We start from the raw sequence: 16,837 nt of genomic DNA, 5'->3' as shown, positions 1-16,837 counted from the left end.
TGTGTTTAATCTTTATTAGTTTGATTAGTATGTGTCTCAGCGTGTTTCACCTTGGGTTTATCCTGTGTGGGTCTCTCAGTCCTTCTTGGACCAGATTGACTATTTCCTTTCCCATGTTGGGGAAATTTTAGACTATGATCTCTTCAAAAATTTTCTCAGACCCTTTCTTTTTCTCTTCTTCTGCAACCCCTATAATTTGAATGTTTGTGCATTTAATATCGTCCCAGAGGTCTCTGAGACTATCCTTAGTTCTTTTCATTTTTTTAAATTTATTCTGCTCTTTGGCAGTTATTTCCCCTTGTTCTATCTTCCAGCTCACTTACCTGTTCTTCTGCTTCAGATATTCTGCTTTGATTCCTTCTGGAGTATTTTTAATTTCAGTAACTGTGTTGTTTATCTCTGTTTATTCTTTATTTCTTCTAGATCCTTGTTACATGCATGTGTTGATTCTTACATTTTGTCTATTGTAATTTTGAGGTTTTGGATCATCTTTACTATCATTAGTCTGAATTCTTTTTCAGGTACTTTGCCTGTTTTCTCTTTATTTGGTCTTCTGGTTTCTAACTTTTTCCTTCATTTGTGTATTTCTCTGCCTTTTCAATTCTTTTTTTTTTTTAAATCTCATTGTGTTTGAGGTCTCCTTTTCCCAGGCTTCAAGGTCAAATTCTTTCTACCTTTTCATTTCTGCCCTCGGTGGGTATGGTTGGTCCATGTTTGTGTAGGCTTCATGTTGGGTTTGACTTGTACTTGCACTCTGGTGGGAGAAAGTGAGTTTATTTCCCACCCCCCTCTGATGGGCAGGGCTGTATGAGGTGGTGATTCTATCTGTTGATGATTTGGTTTGTGTTTTGGTGAGGAATCTTGTTTGTTGTTTAGGTGAGGCATCCTGCACTGGGTCCTGCCAGCAGGGTAACGCTGGGTCTTATGTATAGGGGGAGGCAAGGGACCTGCGTGGCACCAAGTGTGCTGGGACACCCACTGCCTTAGCTGCAGGAGCCATGGCCCTATTGGAGTCTTTTTCTAGCCTCTTGTAGCTGGCAATCAGGGCCCTCTTTGGCTGGTCCTCTTTTCTTGGCCAACTTAGGCACTTAAAGGCCCCCTCTGTCTGGAGTCCTTCTCTGTTGCTTGGCATGTGAGGTGCTTAAAGGGCCACCCTCTCTGGGGCGTTTTTCTATTACTGTTCAGCTGCTGGTGCTGCTGTGTGTGGCGAGAGAGGCTACAATGCTGGCTCTGTCCCTTGCTCATAAGTCAGCAGTATTGCCTTGCCTCCAAGACTGCCTGGTTTTCCTCCACAGTCATTTTTGAATGGAATCTCCTCTCTCATGTCCCCTCGAGTTGTCTCCCCACTATTAACAGCAGACCTAGCCCTGGGATTGCTGTCCAGTCCTTACACTCAAGATACCAGCTGCTGTGATTTCTAGCGGACTTGTGTCCCCATCTGGGGTATGTGTGGCTGTGACAAGGATTCTCTGTGTTATTCTCATTCCATTTAGACAGGATGGTCACAGATCAGCTGCTTCACTCTCCAACATCCTCAGGAGCTTCTCCTTTGTCCCAAACCATTGCCCCGATGTTGGGGATCCTGCTTTACTTCTCCCCATTCCCCAGGTGCTAGTCTCTCTTCATTTTCCCTCTCCTTCCTTCACCCTACCAAGTTTTGTGTGGTTCTATATTTTCTTTTCCGGGTATCAGTTACTCTTGCCTGCTCTCAGCTGGTGTTTTGCAATATCTTTCATGTTTTAGGGTGTATTCCTGATGTATCCATGGAGAGACATATACTCCATGCTACCTACTCCTCTGCCATCTTGTTCTTTCTCACCTTTCCTCCCTTATTATATGTAAGAAAACATCTGCTCCTGGCTATGATGGAATTTCTCACATCATACCAAACCTGTTGCTAAGACCAACTATAAAACCTGGATAATAAAAAATTAGATGTGTGACAGCATCAGTGATCATCCAAAGTAGCCACACTAGACAATAAAGAAGGAAATACATGAAAGTGACATTTTCCCATCACATTTTTCCTTGGGAGAAATTCTTGAGCAGAAAAATAATGTCACTTCTGACAGTGTTCAAAACTGAAGGGGTAGGAGAGTAGGGAAGAGAATGAGATGAAACCTGGAGTTCAGAATTGACAAAGGAGAATAGGGTCCTTGCACATAGGTTTTCAGTTGAGACACCTCAAGGGCTACACCATAGGAGTAATGGAAATCTAGAGACAGACCAAAATCTGGAATCTGTAATCTCAAAAAATGTAAAGCCCAATCTTGAACTATCTCAATACTGATTGATTCCAATTGCCTGCCAAAAGTGAATTAAATTCTGTCAATACTGGGCTATTGTAATTCAGGGTTTCTGAAATATTTTACACATAATATATACTATTTAATAAATTATTGTACTGATATATGCCAGGAGACAAGACCAAATGGCTAGAAGTGAAAGGAAAAAATAGACAACATAATAAAAAATACCTTAGTGAAAGTGAAAGTTGCTCAGTCGTGTCCCACTCTTCACGACCCCATGGACTACACAGTCCATGCAATTCTCTAGGCCAGAATACCAGAATGGGTAGCCTTTCCCTTTTCCAGAGGATCTTCCCAACCTAGGAATCAAACCCAGGTCTCCCGCATTGCAGGCAGATTCTTTACCAGCTGAGCCACAAGGGAAGCCCAAGAATACTGGAGTCGGTAGCCTATTCCTTCTCCAGGGGATCTTCCCAACCCAGGAATCATATCAAGGTCTTCTGCATTGCAGGCAGATTCTTTATTAACTGAGCTATGAAGGAAGCCCTCTCTTACCACCCCCAAATACCTTAAGGCATGCAGATACTGTAATAATCAGATATGGACTTCACAACAACACTTATTAATATACTCAATAAGTGATAATGACAAGACAAAAGATTTCCCCAAGGAATTGTAATCTATAAAAATTTAAATAAACACATTAGAACTGAAAAATACCATTTCTAAAATTAGGAACTCAGAGGTAGATTTAACAGCAGATGTGTTGTTCAGTTGCTAAATTGTGTCCAACTCTTTGCAACCCCATGGACTGCAGCATGCCAGACTTTCCTTTCAGAAGCAAATTAGACACAGCAAAAATAGGGTACATAATTAGATAAATGAAACCTATATAAACTGAAGCATAAACAGAAAAGACAGAAATACAGAGAAAAGTATGAGAGATATATACTTTTATATGATACAGTAAATATGTCTAAAATATGTGTAATTAGAATTCCAGAAAGAGAGAACTGTATAATGGGCAGTAGTAATATTTGAAGAAACTCTGGCCACAAGTTTTTTAAAACTGACTAATGAATATCTGACCACCTGACCTGCCTCTTGAGAAACCTGTATGCAGGTCAGGAAGCAACAGTTAGAACTGGACATGGGACAACAGACCGGTTCCAAATAGGAAAAGGAGTATGTCAAGGCTGCATATTGTCACCCTGCTTATTTAACTTATATGCAGAGTACATCATGAGAAACGCTGGTCTGGAAGAAGCACAAGCTGGGATCAAGATTGCCGGGAGAAATATCAATAACCTCAGATATGCAGATGACACCACCCTAATGGCAGAAAGTGAAGAGGAACTAAAAAGCCTCTTGATGAAAGTGAAAGAGGAGAGTGAAAAAGTTGGTTTAAAAGCTTAACATTCAGAAGACTAAGATCATGGCATCTGGTTCCATCACCTCATGGGAAATAGATGGGGAGACAGTGGAAATCGTGTCAGACTTTATTTTTTTGGGCTCCAAAATCACTGCAGATGGTGATTGCAGCCATGAAGTTAAAAGACGCTTACTCCTTGGAAGGAAAGTTATGACCAACCTAGATAGCATATGATAAAGCAGTGACATTACTTTGCCAACAAAGGTCCATCTGTCTAGTCAAGGCTATGGTTTTTCCATTGGTCATGTATGGATGTGAGAGTTGGACTGTGAAGAAAGCTGAGCGCTGAAAAATTGATGCTTTTGAACTGTGGTGTTGGAGAAGTCTCTTGAGAGTCCCTTGGACTGCAAGGAGATCCAGCCAGTCCATCCTGAAGGCGATAAGTCCTGGGTATTCACTAGGAGGACTGATACTGAAGCTGAAACTCCAGTACTTTGGCCACCTCATGTGAAGAGTTGACTCATTGGAAAAGACCCTGATGCTGGGAGGGATTGGGGGTAGTAGGAGAAGAGGACGACAGAGGATGAGATGGCTGGATGGCATCGCTGACTCCATGGGCATGGGTTTGAGTAAACTCCGGGAGTTTGTGATGGACAGGGAGGCCTGGCGTGCCGCGATTCATGGGGTCACAAAGAGTCGGACATGACTGAGTGACTGCACTGAATGAGATCAAGTCACAGAATCAGAAGTTGTTTAAATCCCAAGGAAATAATTACACAGAAATCTACCCTAAGCATAGTATAGTAAAAACAGTTAAAGACCAAAGACAAATCTTAAGAGGAAAACACCTTCATATGACATACTTAAAAAAAAACACAAAACCTTCAAATGAGCAGACCTCAAGCTGACAACTGACTTTTCTACAAAATTATGGAAACTATAGAATAATAATAAGAACATGTTTTAAAAAGAGAAAATGACTGTCTGGAATTCTATACCCAGTAAGACTGTTTTATAGACAAAGTTTTTAGACAAACAAAAGACTGAGATAATTTATTTAAAATATATTTAAGAACCCCCCCAAATAAAAAACACCAAAAAATATATATATATTTAAGGGATTTCACTAGCCAAAGAAAAATTACTCCAGATGAAAGCATTATAATGAAGGGAAGAGAGGCATAAGAAAGTGTAAATAGGTGGATAAAACTAAATATTGTTAGTTTAAAATATTGTTGTTTAGTTGGTAAGTCATGTCAGACTCTTTGTGACCCCACGGACTGTAGCATGCCAGGTTACTCTATCCTCCACTATCTCCTGCAGTTTGCTCAATTCATGTCCATTGAATCGGTGATGCTATCTAATCGTCTCATCCTCTGCTGCCTCCTTTTCTTTTTGTCTTCGGACTTTTCTGTTGGGGTCCTTTAATGGACCGGAACCTTGTGGTGCGGAGTCGACGATAAGAAAGTGAAAGAGAGAAAGAGAGAGAGAGAAAGAGAGAGAGAGAGAGACAAAAAGACCCAGGGACCTAAGCTCTGATGGAGCAAAGGTGCTTTAATGATTTTTCTATGAGTATATATAGGCTGCAGTACAAGAAACTTCTTTCGGGAATGATAGAGATCAGAAAACCAAATGTACAGCAACTGTTACCACAAGGTCAGGACACATCCATATCTCAAGGAAGGGGAAGGAGATTAAGCTGTTTTGTCCTAAGGAGAATGTTTACTAAAGGAGACTCATGCTTGCCTCACACAATGACCTCAGTCCCTGGGAGCAGCGTGCTGTTCCGCTTGAAGAGGGACAAAGGACTCATGAGAGACAGCACGTAGGAATCCTCCCGTCAAACATTCCCTGACAATTCCCCCTTATTTATTTATAATATTTGTAAGAAGAATTCTGACCATCAGAGTTTGTTTAGTTTTGACAATCTTTGCATGAAGGCAACGGTAGACAACAAATATATTGTTAAGACAATCACCAAAATTATGGTTCCAGATCCAATGCCATGAGTAAGACTTTGAAACCATCCACGTGGGTCTAGCCCAGATAATTGATCAGCTAATTGTTTAGCTAAAGTTTCCATATCAATGGAAGAGGGCAGATTATTAGAAAAGGTTTCAAATATTTTTTTTTGTAATAACTGTACATTCAGAGAGGCATTATCATGTATGTTTTGTAAATGATATTTGATTTGTTCCCAGTTGTAGGCACTATTATTAAAATGAACAGGAGTAACATAGTCTATTGAAATCTTTTATGAGGCCCGATATGATTAGGATAAGGGAGAGACTTTTCCAATGAGTTGGCTCTTTGCATCAGTGGCGATAGTATTGGAGTTTCAGCTTCAGCTTCACAATGACTATTCAGGCTTGATTTCCTTTAGGATTGACTGGTTTGATCTCCTTGCTACCCAAAGGAGTCTCAAGAGTCTTTTCCAGAACCACAGTTCAAAACCATCAATTCTTTGGACTCAAACTTCTTTATGGTCCAACTCACATCCATACATGACTACTGAAAAAACCATAGCTTTGACTATGTGAACCTTTGTGGGCAAAGTGATGTCTCTGCTTTTTAATACATTGTTTAGGTTTGTCATAGCCTTCCATCCAAGGAGCAAATGTCTTTTTATTTTATGGTTGCAGTTGCCATCACAGTGATTTTGGAACCCAGGAAAACAAATTCTGTCACTGTTTCCATTTTTCCCCTTCTATTTGCCATGAAGTGATGGGACTGAATGCCATAATCTTAGTTTTTTGAATGTTCAGTTTTAAATCAGCTTTTTTTTTTTTTTTTTACTGTCTTCTTTAACCTTCATCAAAAGGCTCTTTAGTTCCTCTTCACTTTCTGCCTTTCTGCCACTGGAGTGGTGTCATCTGTATACCTGAGCTTATTTATATTTTTTCTGGCAGTCTTGATTCCATCTTGTGCTTCATCCAGCCCAATATTTCTCATGATGTCCTCTGCAGGCAAGTTAAATAAGCAGGGTGACAATATACAGCCCTGATGTACTCCTTTCCCAATTTTGAACTGGTCCATTATTCTATATCTGGTTCTAACTGTTGCTTCTTGACTTGCATACAGGTTTTGTGGGAGGCAGATAAGGTAGTCTGGTATGCTCATCTCTTGAAGAATTTTCCGCAGCTTGTTGTGATCCATAGTCAAAGGCTTTAGTGTATTCAGTGAAGCAGATGGTTTTCTGGAATTTCCTTGCTTTTCCAGTGATCTAATGGATTTGGCAATTTATTCTCTGGTTCCTCTGCTTCTTCTATATCCAGCTTGTATATCTAGACACTCTCAGTTCAGATACTTTTAAAGCCTAGCTTGAAGGATTTTGAGCATTACCTTTCTGGCATGCGAATGAGTGTAATTGTTTGGTAGTTTAACATACTTTGGCATTGCCTTTCTTTGGGACTGGAATGAAAACTGACCTTTTTCAGGCCTGTTGCCATGGTTGAGTTTTCCAAATTTGTTGGCATATTGAGTGCAGCACTTTAACAGCATCTTCTTTTAGGATTTGAAATGGCTCCACTGGGATTTCATCACCTCCACTAGCTTTGTTTGTAGCAATGCTTCTAAAAGCCCACTTCATGCTCGAGGACATCTGGCTCTAGATGAGTGATCACACCATCATGGTTATGTGTACCATTAAGGCCTTTCTTGTACAGTTCTTCTGTGTATTCTTGCCACCTTTTAAAAAAATCTCTTCTGCTTCTGTTTAGTCCATAGTGTTTCTGTCCTCCATGGTGCCCATCTTTGCATAAAATATTCCCTTGGTATCTCTAATTTTCTGAAGAGATCTCTAGTCTACCACATTCTGTTGTTTTTCTCTTCAATTAAGAAGGCTTTCTTATCTTTGGAACTCTGCATTCAGATTGGTGTATCTTTTCTTTTCTCCTTTGACTTTTGCTTCTCTTCTTTTCTCAGCTATTTGTAAGGCCTCCTCAGACAGCCATATTGCCTTGTTGCACTTCTTTTTATTGGCAATAGGTTTGTTTACCATCTCCTGTACAGTGTTACCAACTTTGGTCCATAGTTCCTCAGGCACTCTATCAGATCTGATCCTTTGAATCTATTTGTCACTTCCACTGTATAATCATACGGGATTTAATTTAGCTTATACGTGAGTGGCCTGGGCTTCCCAGGTGGCATTAGTGGTAAAGAACCCACCTGCAAATGCAGGAGACTTTAAGAGAGGCGAGTTCGATCCTTGGGTTGGGAAGATCCTCTGGAGAATGGCACAGCAACCTACTCCAGTGTTCTTGCCTGGAGAATCCCATGGACAGAGGAGCCTGGTGGACTACAGTCCATGCGGTCACAAAGAGTCGGACTCGACTGAAGTGACTTAGCATCCATACATGCATACCTGAGTGACCTAGCAGTTTTCCCTACTTAAGGTTGGAATTTTGCAATAAGGAGCTCATGATCTGAGCTACAGTCAGCCCCTGGTCTTGTTTTTGCTGATTGTATAGAGCTTCTCCATCTTGGGCTGCAAAGAATATAATCAATCTGATTTCAGTGTTGACCTTCTGGTGATGTCCATGTGTAGAGTTGTATCTTTTGTTGTTGGAAGAAGGTGCTTGTTATGACCAGTACGTTCTCTTGGAAAAACTGTATTAGCCTTTGCCCTGCTTCATTTTGTACTCCAAGGCCAAAATTGCCTGTTACTCCAGGTATCTCTTGACTTCCTAATTTTGCATTCCAGTCCCCTGTGATGAAAAGGACATGATTCTTTTGGTGTCAGTTCTAGAAGGTCTTGTACATCTTCATAGAACCATTTGATATCTTTGGCATTAGTGGCTGTGGCATAGAATTGGATTGCTGTGATGTCGAATAGTTTGACTTGTAAATGAACTGAGATCATTCTATCCTTTTTGAGACGGCACCCACATACTACATTTTGGACTCTTTCATTGACTATGAGGGTTACTCCATTTCTTCCAAGGGATTCTTACCCACAGTAGTATATATATTAGTCATCTAAAATAAATCCATCCATTCCTGTCCATTTAGTTCACTGATTCCTAAAATGTTGATGTTCCCTTTTGCCATCTTCTGTTTGACCACTTGTAGAGTCCCTTGGACTGCAAGGAGATTCAACCAGTCCATCCTAAAGGAGATCAGTCCTGGGTGTTCATGGGAAGGACTGATGCTGAAGCTGAAATTCCAATACTTTGGCCACCTCATGTGAAGAGTTGACTCATTGAAAAAGACCCTGATGCTGGGAGGGGTTGGGGGCAGGAGAAGAAGGGGACGACAGAGGATGAGATGGCTGGATGGCATCACCGACTCGATAGACATGAGTTTGGGTAGACTCCGGGAGTTGGTGATGGACAGGGAGGCCTGGCGTGCTGCGATTCATGGGGTTGCAAAGAGTTGGACACAACTGAACGACTGAACTGAACTGAACTGAATTTACCTTAATTCATGAGCCTAACAATTCTAACATTCCTAAGCAATGTTGTTCTTCACAGCATCGGAATTTACTTTTACCACCATGCACATCCACAACTGGGCGTCATTTCTGCTTTGGCTCAGACTCTTCATTCCTTCTGGAGCTATTTCTCTGTTTTTCTCCAATAGCATATTGGACAGCTGCTGCCCTGGGGGATTCATCTTTTAGTGTCATATCTTTTTGCCTTTTCATAGTGTTCATGGGGTTCTCAAAGCAAGAATGCTGAAGTGGTTGCCATTCCCTTCTCCAGTGGACCGTGTTTTGTCAGACCTCTCCACCATGACCCGTCCATCTTGGGTAGCCCTACACAGCATGACTCATAGTTTAATTGAGTTCCAAAAGCTGTGATCCATGTGATAATTTTGGTTTGTTTTCTGTGATGGTGTTTTTCATTCTGTCTGCCCTGTGATGGATGAGGATAAGAGGCTTGTGCAAGCTTCCTGATGGGAGGGTCTGTCTATTGAGAAAACTGGGTCTTGCTCTGGTGGGCAGGGCCATGCTCTGTAAATCTTTAATGCAATTTTCTGCTGATGGGTGCAGCTCTGTTCCCTTCCTGTAGTTTCAACTGAGGAGGCCCAGTCCCAGAATCTGTATTCTCTATGGTAGGCTATAGGCTCTATGGTAGGGGTAAAGGCGACCTCCTCCAGGAGGACTTACACCAGCATGCCGCGCCTCCGAGGACAGTTGCCCTAACCCTTCAGCAGGCCACTGTCTACCCATGTCTTCACCCTGGACCTCCAATCACTCATAGCCAAGTATGCCTCAGTCTCCTGTGGTATCTCTGCTGCTTTCTCCTAGGTCCTGGTGCATGCAAGGTTTCGTTTGTTCCCTCCATTTTCCCTCCCTTCATTTAGTTTGTTCCTCCTTTTTCACCGGCCCTGGGCAAGTTCTGTAATCCAATTCCACTGAGCTTCAAAGTCAGATTTGGGGGATTCCCAGTTCCTTTCAGGATCCCAAGCTTGAGAAGTCTGTTGTGGGGCCTAGAGCTGTCGCAACAGTGCTAGAACTTTTTGGTATAATTGTTCCCCAGATTGTGGCTCTGTGGTGGGGGTTAAAAGCGACCTCTTCCAAGACCTCTTCCACCTGCCATGCCTTCCAGGACTGAGGCTACCAGTGCCCATCTCTGTGGCAGGCTACTGCTGACCTATACATCTGCAGGAGACCCTCAAACATTCACAGACAGGTCAGGCTCAGCCTCTTGTGGGGGGACACTGCGCCTTTCCCTGAGTCCTGGTGTACACAAGTTTTTTTGTCCCCTCCAAGAGTCTCTGGTGGCTGTGAGGTTTGATTTTAAAGTGATTGCACCCCTCCTACCATCTTGTTGCAGCTTCTCCTTTGTCCTTGGATGTGGAGTATCTTTTTTTGGTGGGTTCCATCGTTCTGCTATTGATGGTTGATCAGCATCTAGTTATGGTTTTGGTCTTCTTACAGGAGAAAGTGAGTGTCCATCCTTTTACTCTGCCACCTGTCTGGTCTTGTTCATTTCCTCCCAGAGGGTGAGGAGTCAGCAGGGCAGAGGGAAGTCTCTGGTGCTTGTGGCGTGGCACTGTGTCTGGATGGGGGTACCTCTTAAACCAGTGGATTCAGTCAAGTAATATGCCTCCTCCATGTGTGTAGGCATTATCCAGTCCTTTGAGGGCCTGAGTAGAAAAGGCAGAGGAGGGAGGAATTTTCCCCTTTTTGCTTTCTTTCTGAATTCTTGAGTTGGGATATTTCACCTACTAGCCCCTGGGATGGGTTTTAAACCATTGGCTGATTTGGTTCTGAGCCCTTCAGACTTAACTGAATTATATCACTGCCTTTCCTGGGTTTGCAGTTTGCAGGTGTGGAATTTTCAGTTCCCATAATGTGAGCTTATTCATCATAATAAGTCTATGATGATTTATTATAAATAAATATATGATATATATTGTTAATATTTTAATATTTTATAACTTTAATACACAACACTGATATTATAGAATATATTTAAAATGTTTATATATAATGTTTTATAATGTGGTGTTATATGTACATTATAGTATATGTTTAGTTGGTAAATCATGTCTGAATTTTTTTTGAACTTTTTATTTTGTGTTGGGATATAGCCAATTAACAATGTGATAGTTTCAGGTGGACAGCGAAGGGACTCAGCCATACATACACATGTATCCATTCACCCCCAAACCCCTTTTCCGTCCAGACTGCCACAAACATTGAATAGAGTTCTTTGTGCTATACAATAGATCCTTCTTGGTTATCCATTTTAAGTGTAGCAGTGTGTACATGACTGTCCCAGACTCCCTAACTGTCCCTTCTGCCTGGCAATCATAACTTCATTTTCTAAGTCTGTGAGTCTCTTTGTGTTTTGTAAGTAAGTTAATTTGTATCATTTATTTTTACGTTCCACATATAAGGCATGTCATTTGATAATTCTCCTTTGAATGACTGACTTCACTCAGTATGACACTGTGTTCATCCATGTTGCTGTGGATGGCATTATTTCACCCTTTTTAATGACTGAGTACTATATAAGTACCATATCTTCTTTATCATTCCTCTGTTGATGGATTTTTATGTTGCTTTCATGTCTTGGCTATTGTAAATAGTGCTGCAGTGAAGTGTATGTATCCTTTTAGATCATGTTTTTCTCTGGATCTATGCCCAGGAATAGGATTGCAGGGTCATATGGTAGCTCTATTTTTAGTTTTTTAAGCAACTTCCATACTGTTCTTCATAGTGGCTGTTCCAATTTACATTCCCACAAACAGTGTAGGAGAGTTCCCTTCTCTCCACACCCTTTGTAGAATTTATTGTTTGTGGATTTTTTTGATAATAGCCCTTCGGGCTGGTGTGAGGTGATATCTCATTATAGTTTTGATTTGCATTTCCTAAATAAATAGTGATGCTGAACATCCTTTCTTGTGCCTATTGGCCATCTCTCTGTCTTCTTTGGAGAAATGTCTTATTAGGTCCCCTGCCCATTTTTTGAGAGGGTTGTTTGTTTTGATGCTGCTAAGCATCATGAGCTGTTTGCCAATTTTGGAAACTAATCCCTTATTGGTCACACATTTGCAAATGTTTTCTCCCAATCTGTGGGTTGTCTTTTCTTTTTATTTATTGTTGTGAAAAAACTTTTGAGTTTGGGTAGGTGCCATTTCATTATTTTTGTTATTTCCATTTTTCAGGGAAATGGACCAAAAAAGAAGTTGCTGTGATTTATTTTTTCCACTGGTTTTATAGCATCCAGGCTCACATTTAGATCTTTAATCCATTTTGAGTTTACTTTTGTATATGAAGTTAAAGAATGATCTAATTTCATTTTTTTTTTTTTTACCTGTGGCTGCCCAGTTTTCCCAGGACCATTTGTTGAAGAGACTGTCTTTCAAACATTTTGTAGTCTTGCCTCCTTTGTGATAGATGATTAACTGACCATATGTGCATGGGCTTATTTCTGGGGTTTTCTATCCATTAATCTGTATTTCTGTTTTTTTTGTGCCAGTACCATATTGCTTTGATGACTGTGGCTTTATGGTATAGTCTGAAGTCAATAAGCCTGATTCCTCCAGCTCTGCTTTTCTTTCTCAGAATTGTTTTGGCTATTCAGGGTCTTTTGTGTCTCCATACAAATTTTGAGATTTTTTTTTCTGTGAAAAATGCTATTGGTAATTTGATAGCGATTGCATTGAATCTGTAGATTCCCTTGGGTAGTGTAGTCATTTTGATAATACTGATCTTCTAATCCACGAACCTGCTATATCTTTCCATCTGTTTATGTCTTCAATTTCTTTCATCAACATTTTATAGTTTTTGGAGTACAGGTTTTTTTTTTGTCTCCTTAGGTAGGTTTATTCCTAGGTATTTTATTCTTTCGGATGTCATGGTAAATGGAATTGTTTATTTCTCTTTCTGATATTTCATTGTTAGTGTATAGAAATGCAACAGATTTCTGTATATTAATTTTGTAAGCTGCAACTTTACCGAATTCATTGAGTTCTAGTAGTTTTCTGGTAGCATCTTTAGGATCTTCTATGTATAGTATCATGTCATCTTCAAACAGTGACTGTTTAATTTCTTTTCCAATTTGAACTCCCTTTATTTCTTTTTCTTGTCTGATTGCTGTAGCTATGACTTCCAAAACTATGTTAAATAAAAGTGGTGAGAGTGGACATCCTTATCTTGTTCCTGATCTTAGAGGGAATGTTTTCAGCTTTTCACCATTGAGTATATGATGCTAGTTGTTTGTCATATATGGCCTTTATTATGTTGAGGTATAAACCCTCTGTCCAATTTCTGGAGGGTTTTTATGATAAATGGGTGCTGAATTTTGTCAAAACTTTTTTCTGCATCTACCATCTGAGATGGTCGTATGGTTTTTATTCTTCAATTTGTTGATGTGGTGCATCCCACTGATTGCAGATGCTGAAAAATCCCTGCATCCCTGGGATGAATCCCACTTGATAATGGTGAATGATCTTTTTAATACATTGTTGGATATGAATTGCTAGTATTGCAACTGTTGCTAGTTGAGGATTTTTGCATCTGTGTTCATCAGTGATATTGGACTGTAATTTCATTTTTTTTGTGGAATCTTTGTGTGATTTTGGTATTAGGGTGGTGGTGGCCTTATAAAATGAATTCGGAAGATTTCTTCTTCTGCAGTTTTTGGAACACATTCAGTAGGATAGGTGTTATGTCTTCTCTAAATGTGTGATAAAATTTGACTATGAAGCCATCATGTCCTGGACTTTTGTTTCTTCAGTTCAGTTCAGTCGCTCAGTCATATTAGATTCTTTGCGACCCCATGGACTGCAGCACGTCAGGCCTCCCTGTCCATCACCAACTCCCGGAGTCTGCCCAAACTCATGTCCATTGAGTCAGTGATGCCATACAACCATCTCATCCTCTGTCGTCCCCTTCTCCTCCCGCCTTCAATCTTTCCCAGCATCAGGGTCTTTTCAGATGAGTCAGTTCTTCACATCAGGTGGCCAAAGTATTGGAGTTTCAGCTTCAGCATCAGTCCTAGAATGAACACCTAAAGGACTGACTTCCTTTAGGATGGACTGGTTGGATCGCCTTGCAGTCCAAGGGACTCTCAAGAGTCTTCTCCAACACTACAGTTTAAAAGCATCAATTCTTCGGCACTCAGCTTTCTTTATAGTCCAACTTTCACATCCATACATGACTACTGGAAAAACCATAGCCTTGACTAGACAGACCTTTGTTGGCAAAGTAATGTCTTTGCTTCCTAATATGCTGTCTAGGTTGGTCATAACTTTCCTTGCAAGGAGTAGGCATCTTTTAATTTCATGGCTGCAGTCACCATCTGCAGTGATTTTGGAGCCCCAAAAAATAAAGTCTGTCACTCTTTCCACTGTTTCCCCATCTATTTGCCATGAAGTGATGGGACCAGATGCCATGATCTTAGTTTTCTGAATGTTGAGCTTTAAGCCAACTTTTTCACTCTCTTTCACTTTCATCAAGAGGCTCTTTAGTTCTTCACTTTCTGCCATAAGGGTGGTGTCATATCTAAGGTTATTGATATTTCTCCCAGCAATCTTGATTCCAACTTGTGCTTCATCCAGCTCAGCATTTTCATTTCTCATGATGTACTCTGCATGTAAATTAAATAAGCAGGGTGACAATATACAGCCTTGACATACTCCTTTCCCGATTTGGAACCATTCTGTTGTTCCATGTCCAGTTCTTACTGTTGCTTCCTGACGTGCATACAGATTTCTCAAGAGGCAGGTCAGGTGGTCTGGTATTCCCATCTTTTTAAGAATTTTTCAGTTTGTTGTGATCCACGCAGTCAAAGGCTTTGGCATAGTCAATAAAGCAGAAATAGATGTTTTTCTGGAACTCACTTGCTTTTTTGATGATCCAGTGATGCTGGCAATTTGATCTCTGGTTCTTCTGCCCTTTCTAAAGCCAGTTGGCACATCTGGAAGTTCATGGTTCACGTACTGTTGAAGCCTGGCTTGGCTAATTTTGAGTATTACTTTGCTGTGTGAGATGAGTGCAATTATGTGGTAGTTTGGACTTCCTTGGTGGCTCAGATGGCAAAGAGTCTGCCTATAATGTGGGAGACTCAGGTTCAATCTCAGGGTTGGGAAGATCTCCTGGAGAAGGAAATGGCAACCCACTCCAGTATTCTTGCCTGAAAAATCCTATGGATAGAGGACCCTGGTAGGCCTACAGTCCACGGGGTTGCAGAGTCGGACATGACTGAGCGACTTCACTCACTCGAGCATTCTTTGGGATTGGAATGAAAACTGACCTTTTCCAGTGCTGTGGCCATTGCTGAGTTTTCCAAATTTTCTGGCATATCGAGTGCAACACTTTCACAGCATCATCTTTTAGGATTTGAAATAGCTCCACTGGAATTTCATCACTTCTTCTAGCTTTGTTCTTAGTGATGCTTCCTAAGGCCACTTGACTTCACATTTCAGGATGTCTGGCTCTAGGTGAGTGATCATACCATCGTGATTATCTGGGTCGTGAAGATCTTTTTTGTATAGTTCTTCTGTATATTGTTGCCACCTCTTCTTAGTATCTTCTGCTTCTGTTAGGTCCATACCATTTCTGTCCTTTATTGTGCCCATCTTCGCATGAAATTTTCCCTTGATGTGTCTAATTTTCTTGACAAAATCTCTAGTCTTTCCCTTTCTACTCTTTTCCTCCATTTCTTTGCACTGATCACTGAAGAAGGCTCTCTTATCTCCCCTTGCTATTCTTTGGAACTCTGCATTCCAATGGGTGTATTTTTCCTTTTCTCCTTTGCTTTTGGCTTCTCTTCATTTCACAACTATTTGTAAGGCCTCCTCAGACAGCTGTTTGCTTTTTTGCATTTATTTTTCTTGGGGATGGTCTTGATCCCTGTCTCCTGTACAATGTCATGAACCTCCATCCATAGTTCATCAGGCACTCTGTCTATCTGATCTAATCCTTTGAATCTATTTGTCACTTCCACTGTATAATTGTAAGGGATTTGATTTAGGTCATACCTGAATGGTCTAGGTATTTTCCCTACTTTCTTCAATTTAAGTCTGAATTTGATAATAAGGAGTTCATGGTCTGAGCTACAGTCAGCTCCCGGGCTTGTTTTTGCTGACTGTATAGAGCTTCTCCATCTTTGGCTGCAAAGAATATAATCAATCTGATTTCAGTATTGAGCATCTTGTGATGTCCATGTGTAGAGTTTTCTCTTGTTGTTGGAAGAGGTTGTTTGCTATGACCAGTGCATTCTCTTGGCAGAACTCTATTAGGCTTTGCCCTGCTTTGTGCTGTACACCAAGGCCAAATTTACCTGTTATTCCAGGAATTTCTTGACTTCCTACTTTTGCATTCCAGTCCCCTGTAAAGAAAAGGAAATTTTTTTGGGGTGTTAGGTCTTGTAGGTCTTCATAGAACCGTTCAGCTTCTTCAGCATTACTGATCAGAGCATAGACTTGGATTACTGTGATATTGAATGGGTTGCCTTGGAAACGAACAGCGGTCATTCTGTCGTTTTTGAGATTGCATCTAAGTACTGCATTTTGGACTTTTTTGTTGACTATGATGACTACTCCATTTCTTCTAAGGGATTCTTGCCCACAGTAGTAGGTATAGTGGTCATCTGAGTTAAATTCACCCTTTCCAGTCCATTTTAGTTTGCTGATTCCTAAAATGTCGATATTCACTCTTGCCATCTCCTGTTTGACCACTTCCAATTTACCTTGGTTCATGGACCTAACATTCCAGGTTCCTATCCAATATTGCTCTTTACAGCATCAGATTTTACTT

Source organism: Cervus canadensis, chromosome 2 (genome assembly GCF_019320065.1).
Source record: "Cervus canadensis isolate Bull #8, Minnesota chromosome 2, ASM1932006v1, whole genome shotgun sequence".
NCBI lineage: Eukaryota > Metazoa > Chordata > Mammalia > Artiodactyla > Cervidae > Cervus > Cervus canadensis.
Note: the sequence above shows the minus strand (reverse complement) of the source record.